The sequence below is a fragment of the Myotis nattereri genome, assembly GCF_964212035.1.
Source record: "Myotis nattereri genome assembly, chromosome: 4".
NCBI classification, from domain to species: Eukaryota; Metazoa; Chordata; class Mammalia; order Chiroptera; family Vespertilionidae; genus Myotis; species Myotis nattereri.
Window position 1 is genome coordinate 52,785,162 of NC_138079.1, and position 23,608 is coordinate 52,808,769.

The following is a 23,608-nucleotide window of genomic DNA, read 5'->3' on the forward strand; positions in this document are numbered from 1 at the left end:
GTGGGGGAGCTAGGCTGGAGCAGGTCCTTTTCAGAAGGGTGTTTGGGTCCTAGTGGCCCCGTCAGGGCAGCACCCTCCCGCCAGGCCTCTCCTCGGGTGTGCTGGGGCTGCTCTCTCACACAGCGTTCAGAGCAGGGCTGTTTTATAAATCACAGGCGGCACTTCGAGAACACACACTGCCAAAGGAGCTTTTTCTTCCCGTATTAATAAAGCTAGATCTTTTAAAATAACACCTCTCAACCGCCCCCCCCCCCGCCTTCCCCAGCCCCAAACAGGCCCTTTTCAGGCTAGCGCGTCACTTTTAGAAGCAATTGGCAAAGTTTTGCTTTCAACTTGCTATCTAGAAGTCTCCAGGTCCCCACCCCACTCCTTTAAAAACGCATTAAGGAGCTCCTACACTCCAACCAGCTTGCATTACAACCAGCTTGGAGTGTGGATACTCCGGGCAGAGCACAGTTCAGGCAATGCCCTGCGCTCTGTGGAGAAGCCCTGCAGGTCCATGATCCCAGCCAGCCCGCCTGCAGACTGCCGGAGCCCTACCACAGGGCGTGTGGAGTGTGGAGTCCCTCCTGCCCTCCAACTGGTCCCACTCTGAAATGTCCCTCATCCTCCCCACTGCACTCAGGAGCTCTGTCTTTGTACCTAGGGTAACCCAAGGCAGTTGGGTCAGATTTAACCACTGATCGCCTCCCAAGAAGTCCTCGGGCTGATGGAGGAGCTGCGGGGATTGGGGTGGGATGGGCTGCAGCCAGGGCGCAGGGTGGGGGAGGGGGGAGCCAAGCTGTGTCACCAAGAGCTCCCCATCTTTCCTGCTTTTCTCCAAATGAGATGTAAATATATTCATTACAGTGTGATCCCTCTGATGAAAACAGATAAACATTTTCATAGGTCAGAAACGTATTTTTTCAATTAATTTCAATATGGAGGCCCAAGCTCAAGGCACCCAGTGTGGGACTGGCCAGAAACCGAGGCCTGGATTGGAGGAGGCACTTGCTCCAGGGCCCAGCGGTGTCAGTACTCACTTGCCTGTGCCAGGCAGGCTGGCATCTCACCCACTGCCCACTGCCTGGGAGTCCCTGGGGCCTTGCCCCCCCCCCCCAAAGCGCCAGCGCAGGAAGAAGAGCAGCCCATCCCAGGCCTCAGAGTTCCCCACAGGCTCAGGCTGAAAACCGGGAGGCCCTGGGCTGGGCCCCAGGGAGGAGGAAGGGGTGCTCCGCGCCTGGGCTGGGCCCCAGGGAGGAGGAAGGGGTGCTCCGCGCCTGGGCTGGGCGGGCAGGCTGGGGCTGGCAGCAGTGCGCTTCCCCTCTGCTGTCTGCGTGGTGGCTGGGGCAGTCCTCGCCGGCATTACACACAGAGACAGCCGCCTTACGAGGTCTCTGTGTGTCTCCGCCAGAGAGACAGAGCCTCCCCGACCGACTCAGGGGCCTGGCGGGCCGGCGTCCGCGGGGCAGGACAGGCGGCTTTCTCTAGCTGTGCGCCGGGAAGGGTTAGGAGCCCAGATCCAGGCATCAGAGCCACTGTGAGCCTCTGGCCACCAGGAATCGCCCTTGGGGCTCCGATCTACAGGCTGCGGGGCAGGGCTGACCCGTGGGCCCAGGCGCGGGGCCGCCCGGCAGTGGGTGCCGAGGGCAGCTCCACAGTAGCCAGGCTGCCCCTCTCGGGTCCCGCGCCTCCTCGGCCCTGGAAGCCACCGGGCAGAAGGCGACGCGGCGCAGGTGGGAGTCGCTGCCTGGGTGGCCGCCTGGAGCCCCCCCAGCGGTGAGCGGAGCCCCAGGGGGAGCCGGCACCCGGTGTGCGGCGCAGGCAGGGGAGGCAGCCGGCCTCCCGGACGCCCGCCCAGCGGCCTGGGCCTGCCTGGCCGCCCTGAGGAGTGGGAGCGGAGGCTGGGTGACTGGGCGAGGCAGGGCCCACGGGTCCCACGGCCAGCGACCTGCATCTGCACAGAGCGGCCCACGCAGGAGGACTCCCCTCTGGAAACTACCTGTGACATATGCAAGTCAAGCGTCCCCTTTCCCACCGGAACACCGGAGCCACCAGAACTCTAAGGGCTTGGAAGTCGGTTTAAACCTTAAAACATCAGAAAACATCAGAAAGGCCATCCCGGGCGCGCTTTCCTGCGGGAATCTCTGGGGAGTGTGGCTGCGCCTCCTCCGAGGCCCGGACAGGAACCGGCGCGAGGGGTTCCAATACGACCTTGCCCCCACGGGCACACCCCAATCTGCTACCAGGCGTGGCGGGTCCCCAGGGCGGGGTGGGGGTGGGGGTGAGTGTGGGGGTGGGGCAACGCGAACAACCCTGCGTTTCCAGGCCCCTGCCCCTCCGGCTGGTGCGGCTGGTGCGGGTTGGCCCTCTCTGGCGACCAGGTCCCAGAGGCCTCACCGCCCGGCTGCGCGTTCGGGGGGCACTGGAGGCCCACCTGAGCTTGTCTGCTTGGAGCGGGCAAAAAGTTTATTTTTTTAAATCCTCCTCCTCTTCCTCCTCCTCTTCCCTCTCCTCCTCCTCCTCTTCCCTCTCCTCCTCCTCCCTCTCCCAGGCAGTCCTTACATCTCCCACAGTGTAGCGTCACCTCCAGAAGCTCCTTGGTCCCTCAGGACAAATCGCCTGGGCGCCTGCAGAGGGGAAAGCATGCAGGAGCGTGGGTGGGTGTGCAGGAGTCACAAGTGGCAACTAATAAAACTCTTGTTAGAGGGCCTGCTCGGCGTCCGCCGCGTCACTGCGCCTTTAACTCGGAAAGCCAAAGAGTTGTATTCCTAAATGAGTTAAAGACCCATTTACCTCTGTCGTGTTCTATTCATCAAGCCACAAGTTGAGAGTTCCTAACATGAAACTATTTGTTTGCTTACACAACCAGCTGGGCGCAATTTCACGTCTGAGATATCTATCTGAAAGCGCCTCTCATTTATTATCTCTCCCTGTCAGCGAAGCCATTTCCCAGCTCCCCCTCCCCCCTTGGAGATTATTTATTTATTTGCCTATTTATTTACTGATTTATTTATTTGTGGTGGGACTTCTTTGCCTGGGAGGACCTGGGCGAGGAGGGCTCCCCGGGCGCGACTGCTGCCTGCGCGGCTTGCGGGGCGCCCCGAGCTGGGACGGGGTGTGGCAGAGGCGCCCTCGCCGCCACCGCGGGCCCCGGCCCGTGTGCGGGCGGGCGGGCAGCCGATGGGCCTGGCCAGACACAGCTGCCTGTCTCCCTGGATGTCCCCCTGCTGGCTCTCCCCAAAGGAAGCCTCAACCACCTGTGCAAGGCGAGGATGGAAGGGAGGTGAGGGAGGGGGGCGAGGGAGGGGGGCCGAGGAACCTCTCCCGGAGTTGGGGGCCCAGGACAAGGCTTTGAGATAGGCTTTCACAAAGCCTCACCTAGTCCCAAGGGGCCAATTTCCTCTTCGGGCCCGGGCCGGAGCTGGAGTGAGTAACCAAGATGTAAATAGTTGTGTGATGGGTTGGGGGAGGGGGCAGCGCATTTATTGTGTGTGCGGAGGGGAGAAGGCTGCACGTGGTTTCAATTTTAAAGCACAAAGAAATAACATGCAACGCAGAAAAGAGGTTTGTGAATGTAATTGAGAGGAAAGAAAACAATTAACACGGTGCAAGGTGGCACACTCCACCCCTCGCCTTCTCTCCTGCCCCAATTTTGAGAAATCCGGATCTTGCCCATAGAGTAGGTCTAGGCAGTTGGTTCCGGCTGATAAGGGAACCTCTGATGGAGATCACAGTGATGGGTGGATAATGGTGTCTACCCATCTCCTAGTCTGCTAAGGCCTTCTCCAACCAGGCTGAAAGCAAGGGATCAAATCCTCAAGTCCAGCGTCTTAAACGTCCCCGGTTGTAAAGATGGAAAGGAGAAGGAGCGTCCGCGAGGGAGGGGAGAGGGAGAAGGAGAAAGAGATAGCGAGGGATTTCTGTAAGGCAGGCCAGGCTGGTCTCTGCAGGCTATCCTATTGTGTTGATTTACGAAGACATTTGCTGTATATAACGTTTAAGGCTGATAATATCATTGCGCAGCCAGATAAATAAAGCGTTGGCCCAATGGTGGGGTCAGCGATCGATCTCTGGGCTCAGAGGAAAAAGGAGAGAGACAGGGTCGAGCACGAGGCTCTGTCTGTGTGCTTGTCAGTCGGCAGGCGGGAGCCCGAGTGTGTGTGTGAGCGGCAGGGTCTGCCAGAGAGAACCACGTCTTCAGCGGGCCAAGAGGCTCATTAGCATTCCCAGCCCATGGACCTGCGCTGACAACTAACAGAGATATCCCGCTCACCACCCGGCCTCCTCTCCTTTTGTCTTCAGATCTGGAGGAGAAAAAGATTTCTCGGTGGAAGCTGGAGCCTGAACTTCCATGTGACTGTTGGAGATTCAGGCTTTTTTTTTTTTTTTTTTTTAAAGGAGGTTCCAGGATCTTGCCTGATGGTTCACTCTGCTTTTAAAAAAACTTCCTCCCTAAAGAAGGAACTTTTTTGCTTTTCTCTCTCAAAGTGTAACATGCTGTGGAAACTCCAAGCTTAAAAGAGAGAGAAGATGTCCTCTGAAAACATTTTGCCATTTCTCCTTGTTGACACTGCGGAGAGGTGGATGTTTATATGTTTGGCTCACATGCACATGTGAAGTTGGTACTTTCAGTTAAAGACTTCTAGAGCATAGCAACCAGGGATTGTTGGAGCTTTTTTGTTTCTCTTCTTTTTCTGCTTTTTTTTTTTATCATGATAAAGTTCATTTTCTTTTCTACAATAAATGTCCTACTTTATCACTCTCCCTTGTTTAAATAAAGTACATTGTTCAAAATTAAATGGACCTAATTTTGTATTAACTATCAGGAAGAAGCAATTTCATGAGGCCTCCACTACTTTAAGAAACATTTTAAAATGAGACTCATTTATGAAGCTTTAATCACCTTATACCTATTTTGGGGAAAGTGTCTGTTAGCCATATCACACAGGAATAAATATGTATCCACTTTGCTCTCCTGGATCCTGTGCCTTCAACTTCTTCTAAGGAGGCAGGTAGTTTTACATCAGAGTGTACAAATTATCCCATGTTGACAGATGTTTGTCACTTAGTAACTTCTTTCCAAGTTTTCCCCCTCCCCTACGCCTTCTTTCTAGCTTGCTTTGTTGTTTTAAAATATGCATGTCTCTCACTGGAATGCCAGTCACGAGTGCAAACTTTGTGTCCAACCTCCCACATGAAATGATCCTTTTAGAGGGAACTCGATATGTCTCAATCTGCACTTCACTCAAAGCCTCTGGGCACTGGCCACTCACTCACTGGTCCTGGCTCCAAAATAACTCAGCAGAAACGAGTTTCCAACCAAAAATCCCCTCGAATGTCTCCCAGGGAAGAAATATAGCTCCTATAATTAAAGGAGGCAACGGCCAGAGGGGGAATGCAGCCGGCAGCCAAAAAAAGTAAGAGTTTTATTTATTTGCTGATTGAACTTGGTTTGTCATAACCAGCAGGTTTATCCACACTGGAAGTGCTGGAGGTTTGTACTGTGTGTGCATAAGAGGGAGAGGTGGGGAGGGAAGAAAGGGGAAGAGAGGATGATGTGGAATAGGCAGAATGAAAGAGTCAAGGGCAACAACATTGGGAGAGAGAAAATGATCTCTGTGGACCATGTAATGTAGGACATTTCCTAACACCAGATTTGCAGATTTGAGTAAAAACTTGCAGCTGAGAAATATGGGGGTTGGGGAACTCAGAGGAGATGAGGGGATAATTGTAGTTAACTCCTAAATGTGGGGTATCATCAGGAAAAGGAAGACTCCGTTTTCCCTAGAAAACTAGTGGGACAGCAGGAAAATTATGAGCTGTGCTGTGTGTGGCGGTTTTGGTGTGTGGGGGGCGGAATTATAACCAGAGGAACTGCAGAGAAGGGAAGAAGTTTCAGGACTCAAAGCAGAAGTGTCATGGAGCTAGGAGCCCTCCACCATGCTTGGCAAAAGTTGCCTAGTAAGTGTGGGGTGTGAAATCTTCTCTAGAAGACACCAGGCTTGCTTCTTATTTTAATGATGTTTACCTATTTGAGCTGATTCTGGCATTAGACTGCAGATATAGGATGATTGGACTCACAGGATGAAGAGCACCTCCCAATCTCTTCAGACCACCCCCCCCCCCCAAAAAAAGCTTCAAAACAGAAGGAGTACTCAGCCAGGGCAGCTCATTTCTATTAAAAAGGCAAAACTTTAGCACTGATGAAAAACAGATGAATTTTTTCTCCCTCTCTCTGAAACAGTTACTCTCCTTCACTGATGTGAAGTGACGTCAGCAATGCCTGTCCTATCCCCTTGGAGAGAAGGGAGTGAGGAGGAGGGGATGGAGGGAAGGAGCTGGGAGAAAGGGCTACAGAAAAAGAGAAAGAGCCAGGCAGAGAGAAGAGGATGGAGGGAGGGGTGGGGAGGCGAGAATGAGAATGAATATCCTACACTTTGGGGCCAAAATTCCACAAAGAGTGGGCAAAACAATGCTTTAGAAGCTGGTGATTGATAGGACACCTTTCTCTACCCTCACCCGATCTACATATTCTAACATATGGAAAGCTTATAGGCCCCGTGCACTTATAGAAGCCGATAATGCATTAGCTCTCAGCAATATTTACAGCACCACTTTTAATACACACCAGATGGTTCGCGACTGTGCCGCCTCAGCCAGCTACACTCCTCGATTTTACTCGGCGGCACTTTGTTGCAATTACGCTCCATGCTGAGACCAATTTTATTGGTGACCTATTTTTCATATTTGCAGCATTTTCTGTTTTGGTGTTTTGTTTTGTTTTTTAAATCCTCCTCTCTGGCCTTTTTGTAAGGGCGGCGCTCAAGAAGGGAGAGCTTAGGAGGACGGCAGGGCTGTCTAGGTGGATATTAATATTTATCATGATGTTACCTACCTCGGGCTTCAGTAAGTAAACCGGATAGACATAAGTACTCCGGTCATTATGTTTGTTCACTCACCCCCCTGTCTGTCAGACCCCCACGGACGGTCTACCGGCGCGCTGGCCTCAGAGTCAATACCTCGGACCATAAATATTGTATTCCATTAATTATCACGCCACCGGCTGCTCCTGGGCGCCGGCATCCTCCAGCGACGCAGGGCAAATGAGGACGCGTCCTGCGCGTATTGCGAGGCCGGGAACCCCGCCGCAGTCTCCACGGGGCCTGGGAAGTCCCGGAGCCCAGCGCCTGGCTCACCTCGCCGGGCCTGCGGGTGGAGGGCCAGGGAGGGGGTGCAGCGGGGAAGCCCGGCGCCACCGGGAGCGCTCAGTACCTGTTATCTCGCCACGCAGAAGGCCACAGGGAGAATCCCATTTGGCACGCAGGGAAAGGCTTTCAACTTTATCTCCTGCCATGTAAATATCCCCGAGTGCCCGGCTGAGGGACTTTGTTTTGCACAGAACAATGTAAATATCGTATTTGCTGCAATGCAGGTGTGCTCTTCCTACCTAAACTCCTCCCCCCTTCGCTTATAGTAACTCTTTATGCCCCCTTCCTCTGGTTAAAAAAAAAAAATATCACAGATGTTTACTTTATTGATATAACCTATACCATGGTTAGGCTGAGAATAATATGCCTCAGCTAACAGTCATTTAGCAAATAATAGAGGCGTTCTGGATGCTTTCCAACGCTACACATGTACTTGGTCATAAAATGATACGTGAAAAAATTAACATCTGCTTTCCTAAAATAAAGTGTGCCAAGTAGCTTTTTATGAATGCTTCCCTCATTTTAAGAAGAAATATGGAGAGATAAACGGGGACCCAGATGTATAGCATATTTATAATGGGTTTAGGAGTTAAAGGTAGCTATTCATTGCACCAGCCATTTAAAAACTGACGGTTTAAAAGCTACTTAACCCCAGACATCTTCGAATCCTGAAGAGTCTTCCAAATTTTATTTTTTAAAGAGGAATTTACTCTAATTTAATTGCATTTCAAGGCAGAACTCTGTGCAAGTCAGGGCCCTGCAGCCTGGCCTCCGCCGAAATTCCAACTTGCCTTTTATTCGCCTACTTTCTCAGCGAGGTTCCCAGGCCCTTAGCAGGCAGAGCTGAAAGTTGAGTTGGGCTCTTTTTTGTTGTTGTTTAATTCCACTATTAGGAAATGAGGCCTACCTTTGAATTATTTCATTAGGATTTGGCCTTTTGGGGGAAGGGGTGGGAACCATAATCATTAGTGGCTTTTTATTATTTCTACAATAAATGGCTAGATTCTTTGTTGAATAAGCTGCTTGAATGTTTTGCAGATGTTCTACTTAGACCAAATCTGACCCCCTATTTCCTCCCAAATAAGTCGCTTAAACTCTCCCACCGGTGCGAGGACTCCGCCGCACCCTCCCCATCCCGGCAAGTTTATAAAGTGTAGGCCATATTCTTATGAAATTTCCACCTCGCTGCACACACGCACGCACACAGACACATTCACACGCACTCCCACTCCCACCCACTGCGCTTCTGAGCGTGGCCGAGGGGAAAGGAGGAGGAGAAAAGACCCGAAACCGGTGAGGCGGAATGGCAAGGAGGCGGGAAGCCGCGCAGTGGTTACACCCCCGAGCGGGGGCGCGCCCTCCCGGGGCCCCTGGCCCCCCTTTGAGCCTTTGGTGGAAACGAGGGGGGTGGCCCAGGTCTGTTTCCCCCAAAGTGATGGGAATCTGGGTTTGCCCAGCGCTCGGGGCGCCCGCCTCAGGGGCTCCGGCCGCCGGGAGAGTGGGGGCGAGGCCGGGAAGCCCTCAGGCAGCACCGCCCCGGCGGCGGCCGCGCGTGGGGACCGCGGGCGCAACAAAGGGCTCCGTGGGCGCGGGCACGTGACGGGCCCCAGCGCCGCGCGCGGGCCGCCGCCGGGAGGGGCCGCCCGTCGGGGTGCCCGGGGGTTCTGGACCGAAAAGGCGCCGCACCTCCCTCTCCGGCTCCCCCTGGAAAAGCACTTGGGGGAACTGCGTGCGGGAGGCCGCGGGGTGGGCCGGGCGGGGCGAGGCGGCCGGCGGGCGGGAGGTGGTGGGGAACGGCTCCCTTCTGAGTGACAGGACTCCTTTCCAAAGGGCAAGCAGGAGAGGGTGAAGCAGCTCCTAATGCGAATGGGAGAATGTTCAAGGTTCCGAAGAGTTGCTCCCCCGCCCCCCTTGTAGGACAGGGATCTTTTTTCTTTTCTTTCGTCTTTCCTTTTTCCTTCCTTCCTTCCTCCCTCCCTCCCTCCCTCCCTTCTTTCTTCCTTCCTTCCTTCCTTCCTTCCTTCCTTCCTTCTTCCTTCCTTCCTTCCTTCCTTCCTTCCTTCCTTCCTTCCTTCCTTCCTTCCTTCCTTCCTTCCTTCCTTCCTTCCTTCCTTTTCATTAAGGTGTGACGTGCCTGTGCAAACGTGTCTTGTGTGTGGCAGGATAAAGGATGAACCATTAACTTTAAACAGTCTTGTTGGGTTGATAAAAAATGACTGGAAGCTTTTCACATGATTTTGAGACTCACTGGCCAGAGTGCTTCTGGCAGCAGAGGGGTCCGGGTGGCACATTGGTGAGACAAACAAAGGACTATCTGACAGAGCTCTCCCTCACCCCAGTGACAAGCCTGTCACATCTTTACCCCTTACCAGAAAGGAGACGGGCTCCTTGTTTCAGCCACCTCCCAGGTGATTGTGAGATGGCTCTGTGAGAAACCAGCTTGGGGGAGGCAGCCTCCTCTCTCGCACAGAGTCTTAGAAGCCTGCCTGTACTTATAATTTAACCTTAGAAACACGTGGATTCTCTCCCTTCTCACCCCAGCTTGTTTTCCTTAGTTACTGAAGGGCCTGCCTGCTGGAGAAGAAAACCTGCCTCTGAAATAGATTGAAACCCACAGTTCCAGTTGTTTGTTGTTGTTACCGTGATTATGATGGTTATTATGTCATCCCCTCCTTTTTGCACTTGATCTGATGAGAGAACTTTTTAAAAGAGTGTGAAATGAAGGACACAAAGACAGTATATTAATGAAAAGAAGAAAGTGGCCCTTTTAATGAGAACTAAAGAAAACTCAAATGTAGATGAAGTGTACCGTAAAAGCTGCTTCAAAGTCTATCTTAATTCCCTTGGGCTCAGCCATCACGAACGTGTGATAATTGGGAGTTCTCTCGCGGAGGTGCGGTGGCCACGGGGTGGGGAGGGATGCAGATGCGCCTCCCTCCCCGCCCTGTCATTCCAAACACTTTGGAGACCTGACAGAGCCCAGCCCTGGCTACTTTGCTCTCAAATGCTACCTTTCCCTTCCAAGTAATTTTTCTTTCTCAGCAACAGCACTCACCTCACCGAGGGCGATTCATCCTCTGCCCCCCCCCCCTGCTGGTTGGTGTAGACTAGGCCATATTCTAGGTTTTGACTATTATTTTGTGATCGACTCTGTTTAATTTTCTATTTATTTTCGGACCTCAGCCTTCCTGGATCACACAAGTCCCCACAAGCAGCACAGCAATAAATCCGAACAAAAATAAGACGGATTTCCTCATCGATGTGTAATAAAGTTAAAGGACATTGTTTTGTCAGACAAGCGCTAAGTAGAAAATAAATCTCAGAGTCTGGGGAAACAAACGGAGCGCTGCTGGCATGTGTGTAAATTTACTTTTAAAAGCAATAAATCAATGTTAAATTAAACAGCTGGGTACCCTGTCGAGGGGAAGGTTCCCTGTTTAAGAAGACCTTGATGGGAGAAATGTGCTATTTAACAAGACACCAAAAAAAGTTAAATTTTTATTGTTATCCGAGGGAAGACTGGCCTGGGAACCTGTCTGAAGCTCAGAGAGGAAGCCGGAAAGAAGAGGCAGCCTGAATTGTACCTACTTTCCATGCTGAAGTCTTGACACATGTTTTTAGCCATAAGGAGACAAGGAGGTTTCCTAGAACCCTTGTAGATATTTTGTAAATTGTCGACGAAGCTCTGACATTCCCTCTGCATTGGCTTAAGTTTGCTGGGTGGGATGGGATTTTTGTAGGATTCTTTCTGTAAAATGCTGTAACCTATGGAGATATTTTAATAAGCACTTGGAGCATTTTCTTGTCTCATGTTTCCTTTATTCTCAATGCGGATGTTTTACACAGTAAATAGCCTAGAAGGAAGATAAAGAGATCTGTTATTTCCTATCTATTATGCCTGTTTTCATGGAGAAGCAAACCTGAGACTGAGTAGCATTTAAAGCTCAACTGTAATGGTTTAATATTTATTTTCAAAGGTTTGTGTTTGTTATTTTTTTTTGGGGGGGGGGTGTATGTGTATGTGTATGTATGTGTGTGTTTTCTAAACAAAATACTTCACTGGGAAAAATTGTATGTGTGGGGTGGAGGCAGGGCAGAACAATAGAAAACCCAAGCTCTGGCTCGGTGGTCTAAGAACAATGTGAATCAATGAGTTATTACAAAGGCAATATTCAATAGCAGGAAATCAGGAGTAGTTTAAGGCCAGCATGTCTGTACACTGGATCCTTCCAACCCCAGTCTTAAAATGAAATTCCAAAAAGACTCAACAGAAGTACTTTTAAAAGCAGACATATTTCTGAGATGAGCCCTCTTAGCCTTTTGAATTTAGATCGACTGGTTTAAATGAAGAATATGGGGTTCTTGTTTATACAGAAACCAGCAGATTACTCTTTACTGTCTTCATACCATAATCCCAGAAGCATTGTCTTGTTAACCCAGTTCCTCAGAATATCATGTAATTGGGTACATTCATTCAAATCTAAAAAATAAAAAAGGTCTGTTTTACCCCCAAAGCCACAAACCAACAGGAGTATTTGGTCGCATTCTAGCTACCTTTGATTTTCTTCAGCCTAAGGAAATATCTAAGATGCAGTTTCCTGTGGAAGAATAAAGTTATGTGTGATGTTTAGCAAGCAGCATTCAGTTCCCATGACCATCCATGGCTTGTTCAGGAACTCGGTGGCTCATGCCACTGGAGATAGCTGGAATCGCCTGTCAGGAGGCCCTTGGGCAGCCTTGTAAACTCAGAATGACTTCTCAAACCCTGCTGGGTCTTCCCTGCGCTGTGCTTTCCTCTGCGCTGAAGCCCTGGGAGTCATGTCAGTCCAAGGTGAGCCTTTGTCCCCATATGGAGAGGAAGGTGCAGAATTAGACACGAGGCTGGTTTGGGGGTTGAGGGTGCTGGAAACGGGAAGGCAGCTTTTTCTAATTAAAGACAATAAGCAACCCTGTGAGGAGCTGTCCTTTAGCCTTAGCTTGCGGCAGGAAGGGTCTGTCTCACCTCAGTGGTTAAGTTTGTTTGAGCTGGCTGCTGGGGTGAAGAGCAGAAACCTGCAGGCAGCGCTGGGCCCAGGTGAAACTGGGCCTGTGCCGGTGGTTAAGTCGCAGCAGGTGCATCTTCAAGTCCTCTCTTTGCCTCCCAATTCCCTGGTCTGTCTGTACTCTGTGCTGGACTCCGGGGCGCATTTTGATTCTAACTTTGCTTGCTAGATGGCGCTCGGTGTCTCAGGACCTTCCATTTCAGAATTAAAGCCGCTTTTTAGCACCGTTGTTCTCAACTACTCGTGGGCATTTGATTAGCACAGTGCTGGTAATGCTAGTATTGCCGTTGTTTTTTGTCACTCTTGTTCACTTTATGATGAAGGTAGCATCCAAGTAGGAGCTGCCCATCTTCATCTGTATAATAAAATTGAGTGCAACTGTGCACCTGAATTTAAGGCACATTTATGGCTCAATAGCTCGGTCTGATACATTTTAAAGCACTTCAGTAACTTTTCCTTAAGCAATCTGATTGAGGTTCTCAGGAAGAAGATAAATCAGCAAGTCCAGACGGGCATTTACAATCCTTGAGGTTTACCACCAGGGTCCTCCTCTGGCTCCCACCACTACTGCCCACTCCTATTTCAGGATGAATTAAGCCGGTCATAGGGAACTTACTACTCTCACTTATCACTATGGTATATAATTAATCGATTCTAAAATAATTATAATTTGTTTAAAGCCCAGATACTAACATTTATGTCCATAGTGAGATATGTTTTAATATTAGTAATACAAGCTGCCAAAAAGCTTGTTTCCCATGAAGGATGATTTGTGGGTTCTGATGTATATTTACTTTAATCACTATTCAAAACACTTTTTTGGGGGGTTCCTTTGTGCTGAAGCACAATGCGATGGAAAACCAATAGTTCTCAGTTTCTGATGGAAAACATTAAGACGAGCCAAAAGGACCTGTGCATTGTTTTGTCCAGTGAAGATGTCACTTTCACAGCACCCACCACTCTCCTATTGTGTGTCCCTTAAAGAAAAGGTTGCAGGTAAGGAAGGCAAATGAAAGGAAAGAAAAAAGAAAGAACACCTCGATGCAGACATATCACAAACCCTTTAACAAAAGAGAGTTTAACTTGTTCTTGCGTTTAGGATTTAGAGAGCCCATTTGTATAGATATGTTCCACCTTTGGGAAAATCAATAACAATCAAAGCCAAGCGGTTTGGAAACCTTTTGTCAAAACTTGACTGCTTTGGTAAGGAACCCCGCAAAGTCTCTCTCTAGGTGTTAGGCTGAAACTAGCAGGCGCTGAAAACCTAAAGCGGAAAATTTACAACTTGATCAGCCCCAGCCACACACCAAAAAACCTGCTACTGGTGCAAACATATGTTCCAGATTAAGTTAAGCAAATGGCTCTCCTTTTCTCAGGGTTGAAAGTTGATCATGAAAATTCAAATTTGAATGAGTTGTGCTTCCAGTGGATCAGCGGATCCTCAAAGGTTTATAAATCCCTCCCAACTCTTAACTCAAGAAAGTTCACATATTTTATTACCTTCTTGAGAGCCTAGTTTAGACTCTCCTGCCAATCTAATACAATCGGGTATTACTTTCTGGGAACACATATAGTTTTAAAAGTGGCTAAGTGAAAAACTGGGTGCGTTCTTCCCTCTAATGTTAAACTGCTAATGTGTAACTGAATGGCTCTAATGCTTTGTCTGTTTTCTCACATATATACTAACTTTAAAAAGCAGAAATTAAATGGTTGAATTTATTTTAAAGTTACTTTAAAGTTTGGTTTGCCAGAGGAATAGGTGATTTTTTTTTTACAGCATGATATAAAATAAAGCAGTGTTCCCAAAGCCTTTAATTATGTTGAGGAAAGGAATTATGGTGTTTTTTTTTTTTTTTTAATGGGGGTAACTGTCTTTTGCAACCTCACTGTGGTTATCCAACCATTTCCCAGCTCAATAATTTGAAGATCAAAGTGGCTACTAAGATGTCTTATAAGGAAGTTTAGAATTCACTTTGGACTTTCTACGACAGCTAGCTCCCTGGGTGAGTTGCAGAGGGTGGAGCAAGGCAGCAGACACCTCTGGTCCCTTTCTATCTAGTCTCGGAGTCCCCAGTAGTTCCCTCTCCTACCTCCCCGTGTCATCCTGCAGACTTTAACCAATACTGTCATGTTGAAGTTTGGTAGTTATTGTTTACATTTCTCCCTTTCCCAAGGGGTCTTGGCAAGTGTTTAAGAGATTATTGATTTCCAAGAAACCAAATAAAGAAGGCTGTTCTTTTATAACGTATGAAATACACACTTTTCTTTAACTAAGTAGGCAGTGTATATTTGACATTGACAAATGAGCAAGAGACAAGGAAACTTATTTTAAAGGACGTTTTAGGGAAAAACACGGATAGAGCAGCTGCAATCCCCTAGAAAACGAAAGTTGGAATTAAAGGAAAAGCTTGATAAAAGGGGAGGGGATGCTCTCTATCCTGTAAAGTGTTTTAAAGTTCATTGAACACAAACAGGTGGTGAGCAAACATCACTGGAGACGCTCCTTTTGGGGGAGGGGACCTAGTCACTATGACTCAGTGTTTTATTATTATTATTTTTAAAGAACTTCTTGTACTTCTTTTCTCCACATTTTTTTTTCTCTGACAAAGTGGTCCTGAAATATCCACCCAGGTCTGGGAGTTTCTGATTTACTTTGAATAACCCAGAAAAGCCATTCTGAAATTGAGTCAACAATGCACTTTTTCTAAAAGTAAGAAATTCCTGATTATTTAAATAGACATCTTAGCTACCCCATCCTGTAGTTCATAAGGAAAATCCCCAAGTGAAGGAAAGAGATTCCCCAAAACCCAGATTGAGAGAAAAAGTGCTAGGCACCCAGGAGTTCAGTGAAGTGCTCTCTCTCCCACCCGCATCTCCACAATCGCCCTGCACCACTAAAGCAAAGCGCTGCGTCTGGCCCCACACCCGGTCCCCTGCTTTTGCTCCTGAACCTCTGGCAGGTGAGAGTGAAATATATTACTTATCCAAAGATGGAAGCTCAGTTCATGGACCAAGCTCCTGAAAATTACACCAGCGAAAGACATGCAAACATTAGGGAGAGATTTCAGTTGCTGGTTCGGATCTTGGGAGGTGCACCCCAGGTTAGGATATGCGAGTCTCCGAGTTAACTATTATTCAACAGGTCCCCGCTGCTGTCCTGCACACTGCAGCTGCCAAACTGCCTCATTGTGACTTCCCCACCGTTTTTTCGTAGGAGGACCGCGCCGCTAGTTTAAACAGCTCCCGCAGTGGCCCAGTTTCTCTAGTAGCATGGACTTGTCTTAGTATTTGAGCAAAACGACTCTTGTGACTTAAGAATGACCAAAGTAGGAGGAAAAATTATCTTTGGGGGAAAACTCAACAGCGACTTTGCACACTAAAAAGGGGGCAAAAACTTTGTGTAAGCAGCGCTGTATGAGAAAGATTGTTAACCCATGAAGTATTTAGTAAAATGTGTGTCTTAAAGGACATGAAATTACAGTGTTTTGAAGCTAACTTTTTAAGTGGAGGAAGCACGAAAATATTTTATTGTAATATTATGTCAAGTGGAGAATAATTTTATGCTGAAATTGTTGTAGTGCATGTTACTATAAAAAAGCAAGTTTGAAATCGGTTTATTAACCCTATTTTATAGGAGAGAAACCCCTTAATTTAAGATACTAGGGTTCTCTCTATTTTTCACCTTCCCAGCCCTTTCTTGTGAAGTTTGGATTAAGTTGGTTTGAAACTATTTTTTCTACAATTGATATTTAAATAAAAACTTGTTTCTGGCCATCTCGCCTGCTCTAAAAGTAATATTTTTGCCTTCAAAGTCAGGTCAAGGGAGTAGATGACTAGAATAGGGTTGCAGTGGGAGGGAAGATATTTCACTCAAAGCCAAAAAGTGAGATGAGTGTCAATAAGGCAAAGTGCAATTTGAAATCTTTACACACCAGCCTTGTCCTAGGAGTGGTGACTTGAGTGTTTCCAGGGAGACATGAAGGGAAAGATACCGCAGGGAAGTGATCTTCCTTTACCATACTCCTCTTAGCGCGACAGCTAAAAGGAGGCAGACAGGGAGAGTGTTGAGATTCGCAGGTTGGAGTTGGTCTGCACGTAGGAGGCGAGGTGGTGGTGGGTACTGAGCCAGGCGCGCCCCCTTTTTAGTGCTGTCAAATAAGTGGCTGTCAGGCTCCTCAGCGGGCGCCGGCTCGGGCTGCACAGCTCCCTCCCTCGGGGAGGCGATTAGCGGGTACCTGGGTGCGCCAGCCCCGCCGACGGCTCTGACCCAGCAGCGCCTGGGGACCGAGGGTCGGTGGGTCTGGACGTACGTCTCCGCTCACACAGGTCTCCCGCGACGGAGATCATCAGCCCAGGGACAAAGTACAGACCTCTGGCCCTGGAGCGGCGCGGATTTGGCCAGCTATGGGGTGGTAGTGAAAAGTTGGCCAAAGAAAGTTGTGGGGTAAGACTTCTACCGCGAAAATGACGGAGAGTGGCGCTGCTTTCATTATAAAGGAGATGCAAATTCGGGGAGCAGGCAAATGGCGTGTTAACTCCATTTGGGGCACTGTTAACACCAGGCAAGACTCACCACCCATACAGTGCATACTTAAAAAACAACAACAACTCATAGTCGCTTTGGGCTCAGATCCTAAGATTTTAAGGGCTAGTTTCCTATGGTGAGGTAGTGGTGGGAGAGAGCAGTCAGGGGCCGATTCGGGGGTCCTGGGGGAGGGAAGGGGTAAGGGGCGCGCCGGGCGCTGTCCATGGTGCTGGGCAGACCGCGGCTCCATCTCACTGTACCCAGACACAGCTCAGGTGCACTTGAGCTGAAGAGAAACCAACAATCCGCGCGGCTGAGAATTTTTTCTCTCCCCGCGAATGTGGAAAGTACGCACGTGGAGGTACGATTTCAACAGCACTCTAGGGGAGTTCTACGTCCTTTCGCAGCCTGCACTGCTTAGGCAGACAACGGGGTTAACTGGTCATTTATAGGATGGCTTCCTCCTTAAAGCGTTCCGTTTTTTCGAAGTAATGTAACCATCGATTCTTGATGTAAAAGTGAAGAGGAAGGCGGGAAGGAAAAGGGTGATTTGAGATTTTAAACATATCTAAAGGCACCTAGCTATTTCCAGATCTGATAGGATACAAAAGCACAGCACGACTTAACATGAGCTTATTGAGAAAATATTTAAAATACATAGATTCAATTTCATGTCAATAATTCTCTAAAAGCCACGTTGGCCAATTGCTGCATTTATATATTTTTTTTCAGCAAGAATACAAGGAGCGACATACCTATTGTAGTGTATGTGTGTAAATTTGAAATGGCTAAGACTTTATTCTAAGTTCTAAACAACTGCAATCTATTAACAGATTGTGATTTCTTAAAAGACAGGTGGCCAGAAAGAAAGCAGGATACAGATACAAATTATTTCAAATTTTCATAAAGAACTAAATTGAAACATAGGCTACCTAGTAGATGAATCACTTTAAAAATGTTTTTACACAGGTGTAAAACACATGCTTTTACAAAAGTGTGTGTATACGCACATATATATAATCATGTGACACAATTGCAGGTAGAATACTATGTTTGGTCAAACTAGAAATATGAAAAAAAAAACAACAAAATTTATCTTAATTGTGTTAATCATGAAAACGTTAGTCTCAGTAACTTGAATCCATGTGACAATGAAGAAGGGAAAGGACAGGAATTCAAACAGCTGACACAATGATCAGCAGCAACTGACAGCATCTCATATGATATTTGATATCAAGCACTAGATCAATATTTGTGAGATCAATGCAATTTTAATGGTTTTCTTTCAAAACTGTATGAAAGCCAAATTGTGACACTGTGCTAGGGTTATTTTTAGAGCTGGTTATTCCAGGGGATGATATTAAGTAATTTACTGAGGCAAAGCAAAAGCAAAAAAGGAATTAAAAAACACTCACAGGCAGGCAGAAGGGGTCAATGCGGGGGGGAGGGGGGGTGAAGGGGGACATATGTAATATTTTCAACAATAAAGATTTAAAAAACTCACAAAACACACCCCTAAACCCACAGCACCATAACAAACCATTGATATTTCTTCAGTTGATAAATCCTGATTATGTAAGTACCCAGGAAAATTATAAACATTTATTAGGAAAACATTGGTGATTAAAAACAAACAAAAAATAAACCTTTGGAAAAAATATTTGGAGGTACATGAAGGTGAACTGGATCAGAGATACTTTTTTCAGACACAATGGGATTAGGTGGCACTAGAGCCAAAAGAAATGAAAAATGGTAAAAAGAGAATACCTAGGCCTTTCAGGGCCAATCCCTTCATGTGTGGAATTCAGTGGGAAATAACAGATTTCTCTGTGTCCCAGGCAGAGTATAAAACTGAGAGCCTTCCGTCAAACTCACAGCCAAGTTCCCATAAAGGTCAAATAAAGAAAAAAAAGTAATTAGGTATACATGTTGCCTATTACTTCCCCTTTAAGAATTTATACCTTAAAAAATAGAATGCAAGTTCATCTAACTCAGAGGCACATAGGTCCTCAACCTATAAACCTTTAAACAGTCATCTAGGAGGATTTTACTAGTACTTTTTATCTTTGTCTTTATTTCTTAGACAGTAGCATTAATTCATTCGCTTACCAACTCATTTTGTTTGATAAAAATCCTAACCTTATGTGTATTTGTTTTTGCAGACTCAATTTTGAGGAATTTTCACCAAGAAGAATCCAAGATCTTCAGTACAAATAGCAATTTCTGGGGAGGTAGATGATGGGGGTGGCCCAAGTGGGAGTATAACTAGGTGAACATTTCAGCAAGGTGAGATAGGGTGACTACGGGTAGTGTTCCTGATAAGCAGATTTTTAAACTTTTAGACTAAAAGAAAAAAAAGTCTTTCATTTGTAATTCAACTTTAATTAAAAACTTGGGGGAAACTTGAAGTATTTTAGGAAACTTCTGATACCTGACCTAAAGACCGCTCATCCTTCAAGGTAGAGAATATTTCAAAACTATGCAATTCTTAAACTTTTCCGCTCCATGTTTCTTTTTCCTAACATTTTTCTTGATGACAGTATAATGCCTGATAAACTGTGATGATACAAACAAATCACTTCAAATAAAAGGCATTTTTATTATATGCTTTTAAATGAAACTCATATCTAACTAAGCCCTTGTGCAGTAGAATTAAATCATGCACCCAGTGTATTCCTGAATAGCCTAGGTAAAGTTGTATTTTCCAGGATTTTAATAACTTACAACGAACAATCACTCTCTGCATGTGTCTCTATGCTCCATTGTATTTCAAGTCTGGCAGATTGCCTACAAACTAAAGACACCAACAATTTAAATAAACTTTTCTTTAATGATATAAAGCCACTTTATACACAAACATACATTAGATACAAAGAGAATCTACAGATACAAATGAACTTGAGGCATTAAAAATTTTTATTTCAATGCCTTGCAGAATTTGAACATGAAAAATTTATTAAAAAGAAAGTAAGTTTACACACAATCCTGATGACCAACATACACTGAGTACCCACTATGTTACAGGTACTGAAAAGACATTCTATATATATTATCTATTTCTGGTGAAATGGGCATATGCATTTCATGGCTGAATATGTATATGTATGTGGCATATATACATATTTTTCTATTAGGTCTTTAAAATAACCCTGAGTTATTTCAAAGAAATAAACTTTATATTCAATTGTAGTTAATTCAGACTTCATTTTGGCTAAGCATAATTTGACCAATAATTTTTCCCCCTCATAGCATGAAGGGCAGTACTTAGAATTTAAAAGTTTAGTGTTCCCAAAATGCTGCTCTTCTTAAGTCACTTTGAAGTAATGCTAGTGAGTCTAAGATCCAGATCTACATGTTAATCTCTAGTTTTGCCTTCAAACAGAATTCAGTTACAAAGAACTTGGAAAGATTTTGAATCTATTCAGGAGAGGAAAACTCTTTAATTTTCTGAGGAGTAAAAACTCCCCAAGAAACTTCATATAGCTTCTTAGATTTTGCTTAGCATACGTGATAAAACATTGATTGTTGCAGTTTGGTGACCCATGAAATTTGGGGGTTAGTTTTCTCTTCAGACCAGAGCATATAATTATGCAAATAAAGAGCTGTCACTGATCTAGTGAAATACTCACAAACACATGCACTCTGAAATTGGACAGAAAAGTGAAAATGGTTGGTGATGTGATGGTGCCATGATTTGTTTTCCTGCCAAGTTTCTATCCAAGTTCATTATTCAAATTGTAAACTTTAAAAGAGACATATCATTCTTAGGGTGTTGGTTGTCTTTTCATTTCAGATTCTTTGTATTGGTACTGCAGTCTGGCTGCAAAGTACAGTTCAACATTATTTTACCTGTGACAGTCTCTCATATTACCAGATGTAATAGCCAAGAAAGAAAAAGCTGAATGATCTGGAAAGATGCAGGTCCTCCCTTGATTTTTTTCCTGGAAACATGTTTCATGTCTGTTTTAAATAGAACTCAACTCCAACAATAAAAAAATATAGTGAAAGTTTTTTGACAAATCTCAAGGCAAAGAATGGGAAAAGTTTCCTAGAAGACCTCATGGATTAAGTCAAATTTCCATTTTCAAGATTTTTACATTCAAGGGGAAAATTCTGGTCACTGCATGATATCCACTTAATGGTTAATCTTTGAGGATGATTTTCTCCTACCTAGCAATTAAAGCCCACTATATAATATTTGGTGACTTTAACCTTTATGGTTCATTTACAATTACTGCTCCTCTAAAACCTTTGTGCTAAGAATTAACAAGAGTTCTTCAATCTAACCATGCTCTTTGGCATTGAGGTCTCCCAATTCCAAAGTTACCGTCGCACAGACTGTTGCATAATTTCAGATGTCATGGAGAGTCCCACTGATGAAATCTGAGAAGGCTCATGTCAGACCACTGACTGCTAAAGACATCACTACATGAAAGATCAGTGATGTGAAACTTTAAAAACATCGATCCAAATGAATCAATTAAATCAACATTCATCCCTCCTAAGTGTGAGGTTTAAAACTATCATTGTTGCTTTTTTTATAACCCTACATAGATTTTGAGATAAGCGCTGGAATGCTTTGATGGTTACTTCTATTCTTGAATCTCCGTTAATCGACTTTGTGCTATTTCCCTCTTTTCAACATCTTCCACTTGGTGTACATTCTTTACTTTTAGTACAGTGCATGACAGTTGCAATGCTTTAAATCTAAAACCGTCTAACAAAGCTGACACTTTAGGTAGGGTAGCTTTAAGCTCTGTGAAGTGTTGATTAAAAACCCTTTCCCAGACTCAAACTGATCTTTTTGGAGATTAATAGAATATTAGATAAAAGGAAGACGAACAATTCAAGAGACTCCCACTCGGTCACTCCATACAAGGAAGGAAGGAAAGTATTCAATTTCTGAAAGGGAGTACCTCCTGGAGTCTTTTATTTTATATTATTACAGCCCCTATTAAGTAATCATAAAATAACCACCACTACTTTCCCTCCCTTTTCTGGCCACCCATATTTCAAAGATGAGAATATCACACATTTATTTAAAGACTTTTTTTTTTCTCAACAGCGGCATAGGCAAAGGTTTGGAGAAATTTTTAGGCTTTCTGTAAAGTAATATTTCTTAATGAATCAGGATTACAGACACCAAAATGAACCTGCCAATTTACAGTTACAGACAGTGATTATGAGGAGACACAAATGTTTGGATTGAAACTCAGATAATCCAAGAAACATTAAAAAAAAACCCCAAAACAACCACTAACTTATTAGCACTGATAATATAGTTAACATATTTTGTCATCCACACTCTCTCAAAGGAGTTATAGGTTTTGAAGAAGAAAAAGCTGTAAAATAAATATAAGTAAGATATTTTCAGATTAGACTGTGTAATACATCAGGGATTTATATTGGGATTTGGGAACAATTTAATCTCGCCACACTCCTTTTGGAAAAAAATAGTTGGTTACTGTATACTAAGGTGTATTTTATAAAATGATTAACAATGGGTTCAAATTTCCTTGTAGCTAAGGAGATATTTTAGATATTAAAAACAAATGTATTAAAAAATGGTAGCTTTGTGAAAGGTCCAAGCCAAATAGTGACTCAACCAGAGTTAGGATATTATCTTACAGCAACAATAATAGTAATACTAAACAGCTATAAGGTTTAAAATATTGATGAATGGTATCCCATCATGCAAGTTTCTGCTTTTATTAACATCTACACATGAATAAATGAACTTTTGAACAAGAATAACACACCACTGCTTGTTGGGAAAATTGTTTTTATTTTAAAATGGTAAACAGAAATATATAATATATAGGAAACTCCTGTGCTTTACTTTTGGTATACACAATAATGTAATCCAGGTTGAAGCACAAGGTGGAAACTTGAGAAAAGAACAATTATTACAAGAAGACTCCCCCTGCCCCCTTCAAATATCATAAAAACTTTTAATGGCTGCCTGGTTAGGTACCTTTAGAAAGTTCCAAAGCATTGCAATATCTAGCTTTTTAAGTTTTAACAGGATGATTCTGAATCTCAGATTTATCAACAACTCTGCTCCCCATTCCACTTGCTGTAAGAACCGAGTATATAATTAAAAAGAAAATCCACATCCTAAATGTAAACCTCTACTCTCCAAAAAAACACAAAACAAACCCTGTCTAAAGAAACCAAATTGGGGAGATCAGAGCAAAAATATTAACACTTGTCGCCTCGAAGCAGAAGAGCTGCTACCAACTGATCATTGTTACTCCAGCAAAATTGTGAAGATATTATTACATTTATACCAACAGACCCATAATCAACAGGTTAAGAAAGTCTACATTGCAAAGAATCTTCTCAGTTATCAGTTGGAGGTCTGGGATGGTTTGCCTAGCTCTCTTCCAGTGGCCATAGCTCAGATTCACAAGTAGAAATTACATTTACACAGCTTAAGATTGCAAATAGCTCTATAGATAGTTAAATAAGGCCTAACAACCCAGTAGTTTTAAACTATTAAAGGCAATTTAACAGTGATTTACTCTAGTTAAAAGTAACGGTTTTTTAAGAAGAGAGGTGAGAAAATCTAAGAAAACAGGAGTAATTTGGTTTATAAGCTGAGCATATTTACTTTGCTCTAATTCAGCTGCAGAAGCATCACAGATTTAGCATCTCATAAGTGCTGATTTAAAAAAAGGCAACAGAATTAGTTTCCCGTGAATATTTTCATGTTTTGAAAACACAGTTTATAACACTTTGAAAAATATATTCAATCTACATCAATTCTCAAATCCTCTCAATGGAAGTTACCTCTTTCATACAGTTCACCATTACTTCTAGAATAGAAAAGACTGCAGACCGAAGGGCTT

The 23,608-nt window shown here is 45.0% G+C and overlaps 1 long non-coding RNA gene across 1 annotated transcript; it reads left to right on the forward strand.

Annotated features, from left to right (window-relative positions):
• Window positions 1-8,394: 8,394 nt before the first annotated feature.
• LOC308518407 lies at window positions 8,395-10,990 on the forward strand. The gene is made up of 2 exons (XR_013995942.1): window positions 8,395-8,483; window positions 10,709-10,990. It is a non-coding gene; the product is annotated as an uncharacterized lncRNA (long non-coding RNA).
• The last annotated feature ends 12,618 nt before the right edge of the window (window positions 10,991-23,608 follow it).